The sequence below is a fragment of the Rousettus aegyptiacus genome, unplaced genomic scaffold (assembly GCF_014176215.1).
Source record: "Rousettus aegyptiacus isolate mRouAeg1 unplaced genomic scaffold, mRouAeg1.p scaffold_m13_p_8, whole genome shotgun sequence".
Taxonomy (NCBI): Eukaryota; Metazoa; Chordata; class Mammalia; order Chiroptera; family Pteropodidae; genus Rousettus; species Rousettus aegyptiacus.
Window position 1 is genome coordinate 83956390 of NW_023416311.1, and position 8923 is coordinate 83965312.

The 8923-nt window shown below is 34.8% G+C and overlaps 1 pseudogene; it reads right to left on the reverse strand.

Moving 5' to 3' along the window:
* Positions 1–4730: 4730 nt before the first annotated feature.
* Positions 4731–5854, reverse strand: LOC107509611 (annotated as a pseudogene).
* Between the last annotated feature and the right edge of the window lie 3069 nt (positions 5855–8923).

Consider the following 8923-nt stretch of genomic DNA (forward strand, 5'->3'; position numbering starts at 1 on the left):
GCGGATACCATTTCCTAATATTCTGTGGTTTGAGAATTTGTTACAAAAATTCATGCTGGACTAGATTTAATACCTGAATTAAAAATATATAATTTTAATAAAGCAATATTCCAAATTCATACCTGTTCTTTTTCAGGAATACCCAAACTTTGTGGCAGGATATTTTATTTTACTCATCAAGGTGATAAAGGAGGCCACTAAAGTCTGCACTGGCAATATTGAACCTGGTGATTATATCATAAGAGTGTTGTAATGTTCCCCCACTTTTTTCCATCAAGCCCATGCTTACTAGCTCTGGAACAGCATTATCCATCATTCTAACAGTGCAAATCAACAGCAGTGCCAGGTTGGCTTAAATAGAGTTTCCTCCTAGAGAAGGTATTTCTGACTTTCTTTGGCCCTCTGTCTCCCCTCTATTATCCCTGGACCCTGGTTATATAATCCAGTGATGGAAGGAGGGTAGAAAAGACTTGGTAATCAAATGGATCTGGGTTTAAATCTTGATTTTATTATCTACTCAGTATACTATCGGGGGACTAATATCTATTTCCTCCACTTCATTGTCCTCATTGGTAAAGTGAGGATAATAATATCCAATATGCAAGATTGCTGTAAGGATGAAATGAGATGATATGAATCAAGTGCCTAGCAGAATGCCTAGCACATTTAATGCTCAATAAATGGTAGTGCTGCTACAGTCATGAGGGAAAATATAAACCTTTGGCATCTTGTCATTCTGAAAACCAAGTTTGGATTTTAAAATTAGCCACCACTCAAGGCTAGAGGAATACATGCAAATTACATGCAGATGTGCCCTTCACCCTGAGGAAAATCCCAAAGACAGCTGCTTCCTGTTATTATAAAGGAAATGTCACAGAGATTGAAAAAGCAATGGTCTGTGTGAGATTTGAGATATTATTTCATTTTACTGAAATAATAAAATACCATCATAAAATACCATTTATGATAGCATTGAAAATATAAAATAATTGAAATTATTGTATCAAAAATTTTCTAAAATCATTGCTGAAAGAAATTAAAGAAGATCTTGAAAAACAAAGAGATATACCTTCAGTCTTCAACTATTGATGCTAGTTTTTTTTTTTTAATTCCACATTTCTGAACTACCAGAGACATGTTTTAACCTCACTGTGATTTTACTAAGGGCTAAGGCCTTTAAATATCTATGTAGAACTAAAAATACAACTTATAGGTATGTGTGTGCGTGTGTGTGTGTGTACGTGTGTGTTGCATTCACAGAGCATATGTAAAGATCTATAAAATTCAAGAATATTTATTTTTTGTTTTTACATTTTCCAAAAATTGCAATCATGATCACCACAGAGATTTTAACAAATGCTTACTCTTAACTCTATCTATATTTGTGATGGCTTTACTTTGCCTTTTTCCTCAACAGTCATGTATACATCTGCCATACTTTTATATATATATAAGTAATTTAAGTGGTTGGTGTAATTTGTGTGAGTGTGAAGGTGTGTATGTGTGTGTGTGCGGGAAGGGGGGGAGGGCTGGGCTAGAGACAGACACTTTGATAGTTGACCCTGATTTTAGAGAGACTATGAAAAGTCCTGCAGTTTTATATTTATCTCCTACTAATCCAACATAGATTTTTCTTAATGCCATATAGTGAGTGTCTCTTAGAAATATTATTTAACTCCATGACTTCAACTACCGTGTATATATTAGTAACTCCCTGACCAACATTTCTAGCACCCTAGAGAAAGCCCTAGTCCAAAAACCAGTGTCTGCAGCAGATGACGAATAAGGCGAAGTGATCGATTTCTTTTCTTCATTTATTCTGAGTGCAGTTTGCTTCCTCACTGTTACTAGTGCTCTTCTTCATTGAAAATGGCATCTTCACTTCTACAGCCACTTTGTGTTTTGGCAGATGGGTATTAGAAAACCATGGTGATGTGTAAAGTAATAATGGAGTTGGCATTAGTGTTTTTGGCATGAATTACAGGTCAGACTAGATATTGTTGGGGAATAAAACAGTAATAAAGTAAGCAGAATATGCTCCTAAGAATGTATTTATAATTAGAAAAGTTGTAAAGTACCTGGATTATTATTGCTGGCTGATAATTTTGTCTAATATTTACTATTTTAAAAAATAGCCTTATATCAGACTTTGGCTGTTACACATATGTATATGTACATACACATATACATACATAAATATTTGAGAATGAACCATATGTACAAATAAATTTGATTGTTCTGATCAAAGTAGCCTGCAAAAAAATTGTTAAAAGAATCTCTCAATCATTTAAATAATTAACTTTACAGTCTTTTTTACTAACTTTTTTTTTTTTTTTTTTTTTTTTTTACTAAAGAACAAACTGAAGCAATTAAACTGAATTATGTATGGGAAAACTCAATTTATTCATGTGTAGCCTCCTTTTTTTGAAGCCGAATTCCAGTTTCTCCAATGTCACATTCCTCTCAAATTTACACATATTTCTCCTGGAAGACTCATTTCTTAGTATACCTCTACTTTTGCTACTAGTAGCTTCAATAATTAGAAATTTATCAGGGAAGTACTGGGAAAGTGGCAGAAAAGAGAAAAGCAAAGCTTATAACAAGAGCTATGACAAAGGAAATGTGTATCATCGAGCTGGGAAGAGAAGGCATGAGAAAGTCTAGGTGGCGGTCAGTGTGGAGGAGAATTCGAAAGCAGGTAGTAGGAGTTAGGCTGAGCCACAGAGAAGGATGCTACAGGTATTTAAGACTAAAAGCTTAGAAGAGAAGAGTCAGAGTAATGGGGACAGATAAAACCGATGTTCAGAAACAGGAGATTGTAGCTGAGTAAGAGGAACAAGAGAATAGGTAAAAACCAGAGGTCAAGACCAGGTCACAGTTGAAAAAATTATCGGGAGAACAACACCAGACACATGCCCAACAGATAAGAGAGCATTAAAACTAGAGCACAGTGTATTCAGCAGGAAATCTCTTTTCTTGCTGAAGCAGGAAACAGATGATGTAATTTACAGAGCAAGAGTGTCCCAAGGCCTTGAGGGTTAAGATCAATGTCATTTTTATCAAATCCTCATTGAACAGATCCCAGGAATGGGAAAGGGGGTGAGCAGGGCAGAGGGTCCCTAGAAATGCTCAAATTAAATCAGTTATTTTTAAGGCTTATATAGACTTTGTAGTTATATTTCCAAAAAATATTTTTTTCTTTCGTCATGGGTGGCTTGACATTGTGAAATAGAGTTTGACTATGGGAGAAAAATGTAATGTTAGGACTGTCTTTGAGTATCCAGGCCAAGCAGTTATTGCAGTTACTCTAGGTTGGAAATAAGAACTGAAGAGCAATTTTTTACATAGCATAAAGAATTATATAAATATAAGCCTCAGTCTTCCACAAAAGGGAGCAATATGATTCATGGCTCCAACAATAACATAAAATAACGTAACACATCTTATGTTAAATGAAGACTTGGAGAGGACATCATGGCTATAAAAAATGTCTTTATTAGTCTAGTAATGCTTCATGTATTATTTTATAGAAAATGTCGATCATTGATTACTCAATGGATCATGGAGTACTAAAACTATAAGATTCCACAATTGAAAAAACATGGAAGAGTAATAATAAAGTCAGTTTTGATCCATAAGAAGGTAGATTAATCTGATGCAAATTAATATATTTTAACACTGCTGGAGAAGCAAAGTAACTCATGGGCACCTTTTAAAAAGGAACACTCTATTCCAAGCTCCCTTCAAGTCAGTAAAGCAAGACAGTTTTCTGGGGGGATTTGATCTACAGTCAGTAACGCAGTGAGATTCTCACAAATGTAAATGCATGTGAACAGCCCACCGTCCTTCAGAGGAGTTTTCTTAGCTTCGCCTAGGACCATAGAGCAGTAAGAAAGTTTAGAAAGGTGAATGTTATCAGAAACAAGATGTAGGACTTCCCAATTTTTTCTTTGTGATTTCTTAATTATTTGGGAATAACCTTTAAAAATCCTATTCCTAAAAATTCCCATTCAAATCAAGTCAATAAATACATTTAAAACCCCGTCTTGTATACTGGACAAGTAGCACATATTTCCCCTCTAAAACATGTACTGAAATATATACTTACACAGATTGTTTTTATAGAGTCTTAAGAAATCTGAAAATAGCTTTCAAAGCAGAGTATTTCTTTAGATCCATGAAGGCAATAGTGTAGAAATTTAGCATTAAAATAAAAATAAACATAAAAAAATAACAGAAGACTTTCTAGTAGTTGCATAGGTTGCTGGAAAAAACCTTGATTTTTTTTTTTTTAACTTACACAAGAGAACAACCAGACTTGTACTCATCCCTATTTTTTGAGGGAGCCAACCAAGCTGTCTTACATTTGCCGACAACCTGTACAGAAAGCAACATTTGAGCAGGGGGATTTCTATAGTAACTTATTTTTTTCCTTATTAAACTTTGTTTTAATAGGTTTCCAAATTCTGTGACAGATTTTCGGTCAAGTTGTTTTCATTTATAATACTGATTTTAAAAACTAATAACTTAAAAACTGCCACACATACAACAAAAACGAGTCTACACAACATTCTTTCATTCCGAGGGTTTTATGATGCATTGCAATCATTAATTATTAAAATTAAGCTTAATTTTACTATTAAACTTAAATGGCCAACTGAGGCAAACAGTTCTGAGACTTTTCTTCTACCATTGATTAAGACTGGGGTAGCAGATATAGGGGCTAATATTCATTTAGCCTTCTTACCTTTCTGTGCACACTTGATGACTTTGCCAGTTCTAACTGCCTTCTTGCCTATTACTTTGATGACACCTACAGCAACTGTCTGCCTCATGTCACCAACAGCAAAATGTCCCAGAAGAGGAGGGTCAGCGAAGCTCTCAGCACACATGGGATTGCCAGGAACCATATCAACAACGGCAGCATCACCAGATTTCAAAAGCTTTGGGTCGTTTTACAGCTTTTTCCCAGAACAGCAATCAATGTTCTCCTTCAGCTCAGCAATTTTGCAAGCAATGCGAGCTGTATGACTATCCAGCATAGGTACATATCTGGCTCTCATTTGACCTGAATAGTTCAGTACATTTACCTAAGTAGTGAAACCAGCTGCTTCCATTGGTGGATCATTTTTGCTGTCACCAGGAACACTATGAACATCTTTGACAGCCACATTCTTGACACTGAAGGCCTCATTGTCCCCAGAAAGAGCGTCACTCAAAGCTTCAGGGTGCATTTCAACAGGTGTAATGTTGACTGGAGCAAAGGTGACCACCATGCCGGGTTTGAGAACACCAATCTCTGCTTGGCCCACAGAGACAGTACCAATACCATCAGTTTTGTAGACATCCCGGAAGGGCAGACGCAAAGGCTCATCAGTTGGATGAGTTGATGGCAGGATGCAATCCAGAGCTTCAAGCAGCGTGGTTCCACTGGCTTTGCCATCTTTACAGGTCACTTTCCACCCCTTGAACCAAGGCATCCAGCACGTTGTCACCATTCCAATAAGAAATTGGTATAAATGCTACTGTGTCAAGGTTGTAGTCAATTTTTTTTAATGTAGGTGCTGACTTAACAATTTTCTCATATCTCTTCTGACTATTGGCTGCTTACTGGAGTCCATTTTATTGACACCAACAATTAGTTGTTTCACACCCAATGTGTAAGCCAGAAGGGCATGCTCATGGGTCTGCCTGTTTTTGGAGAAATTTGCTTCGAATTCACCAACACCAGCAACAAATCAGGATAGTACGGTCAGACTAATGTGTGCCTGTAATCATGTTTTTGATAAAGTCTCTGTCCTGGGGCATCAGTGATGGTCACATAACACTTACTGGTCTCAAATTTCCTCAGGGAGGTATCAGTGGTTTTCAGATCTTATAGTTTCCTCTTCATAGTTTTTACCATCTGAATGTGAGGAAAAGACTTCATGGCATGTTTTATTTATTTATTGTTTTTTTATTTTTGTGTTTCTCTTTCATTTAGTACTTCTTTGTAATTTCATTATCCATCAGTTCATTGTGAAATAAACATATTTAATTTTTAATTTTTTTGCCTATGATGCTTGTTTTTAATGTTTTAGTACCCGTTTCTTCTTCCTCCTTGTTTTCTTTGATACTTTTGTGACTTTTTAAAAAATGTAAACTGCAAGTAAGTGTACTGATCAGTAATCTTTCTCTCAATGCAATATCTTAAAAATCTTTCTCCAGGGTAATTGTGTCTTTTTTCTTTTACAGCTGGAGGGACTGTGGCCTTTTGTGTCTGCTTTCTATCATATGGGGAGATAAGTTAATGAGGATGGACATTGTCCCAGAATGGCTCTGGCTCTGGCTTATGATTCTACAAATGTTGGGTTTTCTCACACTTTCTCTCCCTCTCACACAAGACCTCACAAAAGCAGAACTTCAGGTTTCTTATGGCTCTTTCCAGGAAAGAAAAAAAAAATCTATTTCCCAGTTTTTTCTCCTTCCTTTTTCTTTCTCTTTTAAAAATTGTTGCTATGATCAAAAAAAAAAAAATTTATCATTTTTCCCCAGAATTTTCTATGACTTAAGGATATCAGAGAGAAGGAGTAGAAATCAGAAAGGAATTCTAGGCCACTTGTTTTCTAAACACTTGGTAACACATACCTATAAAAATAGTTAATAATTTTACATTCTGAACTCTTCATTATGAAAGGCATTTTTTGGGGGGAAATATAGTGTGAAATTCTGAACATAGTACTTGCATTTACTCTTAATGGGTATTCTTATCAGTGATTAAAAAGAGGGCAATTATAGACTAAATAATTGAAATTAACAAAGAATTCTCAAACTTCATTGTATTCAATAGTTTCAAGTTTCTCCCTACTGTTTTTCTTACAAGTATAGTTTACAACTAGATCTGATCCTCTCCACTCGTCTTCTCAAATTCCCTCTAAAAGTTCCTGAAGCATGGCTGCTTAAGATTTTAGGGCGATAATGTTGTTTTCAGAAATTGCTGCAAAGTTTGGTAATTCTGGTTTAGATGATCCAATTTCCTTGTTTTTCCTTGTCTTTTCTATTCAGTATCTCTTTTCATCATGGTGATAAATTTGCTATTTACTAGTTCAGCTGAGGAATAACTGTATTTAGAGCTTAATTTTTTGCTTACAATGTTGCTTTTGTTTTAGTATCCCTCTCTTATATCACACACACACACACACACACACACACGCACACACACACCCTTCATTTAGGAATTTGAAGTGCTTTAGGATTCACATATTAATTTCTTTTATACGATTCTATCACTTTTTGGGATACTTACAACTAGCAATGGTCAAGTCAAATATTTTAAAAATGTAACCAGTCAAATAAGAACCCCCCCCCCAAAAAAAACCCTTTACTTGTTTTTCCCATAATTTCAACTTCCTAATGAATATACCAGACAGTAGGTATGATTTACTGAAATACATGCTAAACATCATAATATTCATATCACATTATTTTTGTTCCCCTTTTATTTGTCAAGCTTTGCCATGCACTGTACTTCTCTTAGTCCTTTGATTGGGAAGGTTTTTTGATTTATTCTTTTAATATTAATTCTACCTGTACTGACCTCAACCCATCTTAATGGAAGCATTCTTTTGGAGAAGAAAAAAAGGAGGCTGGTGAAATATCCCTTGTTAAATCTTTATGTTAAGAAGAAGCAGGAGTGGTTTTAGAACCCAAAGAATTTCCATATATTGTCATTTGTTTTTCTTAGAAATCCAAATAAATTGCCATTGCCATTGGTAACAGGTAATATATTAGTTAGGCAACATATTCATAGTATATTTCAGAAATATTACCGCAATAGTTAAATTGCATCAAATTAACTCATGAAAGTATATTCTATTTCAGTGATTTAAAAAATATTTTAACATCAAGAGTGTTCTACAAGTAGGTATCTCTAGGGACTTTAAAAATTCATAATCCACAATGCTTGAATAATGGATGGATGTTATAGGATATCTGGAATTTTGAATACATGTTAAACACTATATTTTATGATCAAATACAAAAGTCACACAATGCAATAGCCATTCTATATGTTAACTAACCCAAAGTTTATACTTTGCATGTATTTTAGAAAGCTTTGCTTCTGGTTGAGAGCACTGTTTTCTTGTTTTTAACAATTATTCTAGAAGTCTGACTTATTTATATTAAGTCCAGTCCTAACTTGTTTAGTTGCTACCTCATTAAGAAATCATTTGGAATTATGTAAGTGCTGATAAATTTCAAATTGTGTAATTTAAGAAGAAACTACAAGTGAATTATACATTAAACAGAAATAAGCTCTGTTTGTGTTCATAGGCAGTTTATAAGAAGCAGGAAATGCTACACATTTATCTACTCGCCTGGGTTTCATCATGTGGTAAATGCAAGGTGAGTAACAGCTGTCGCAGATAAACACAATTAATACCAAAAGATTATCACCAGATATCAAAGTGCATGTGCACACACTATTAGGCAAGTTGAGTGAAACTTTAAATTAATGTATTAGGTCGAAGCACATGAAATTGCCATTTTTTGGTCAGAATTAGTGTAGTATTGGTAATTTCATTTGATTTAATCTCAGATCTTTCGGAACCAAAAAGGACTTTGGAAATAATTTAATCCAAGGGTTCTTAACCAAGAGTAATATGGCTTGACTTCAAGGACACCAGGAGCCCTAATCTATTTATTCACTTAGTCGATAGTTTTGGGGAGCCTATGATGTGCCAAGTACTGTTATAGTAACGGGGGATATAAATATAAAAAAGACTTAAGTCCTTTGCCCTCACAGATAGTACATTGCAGTGGGAAAGACTGACAATTAATATAAAATATAATATCTCTATTGAACTGAATAGAGAGATATATGTCTTATGTTCATGTATGTATTTTTCTGGAGGGAGAGTTCATTGAATTCATGAGTGGTTTA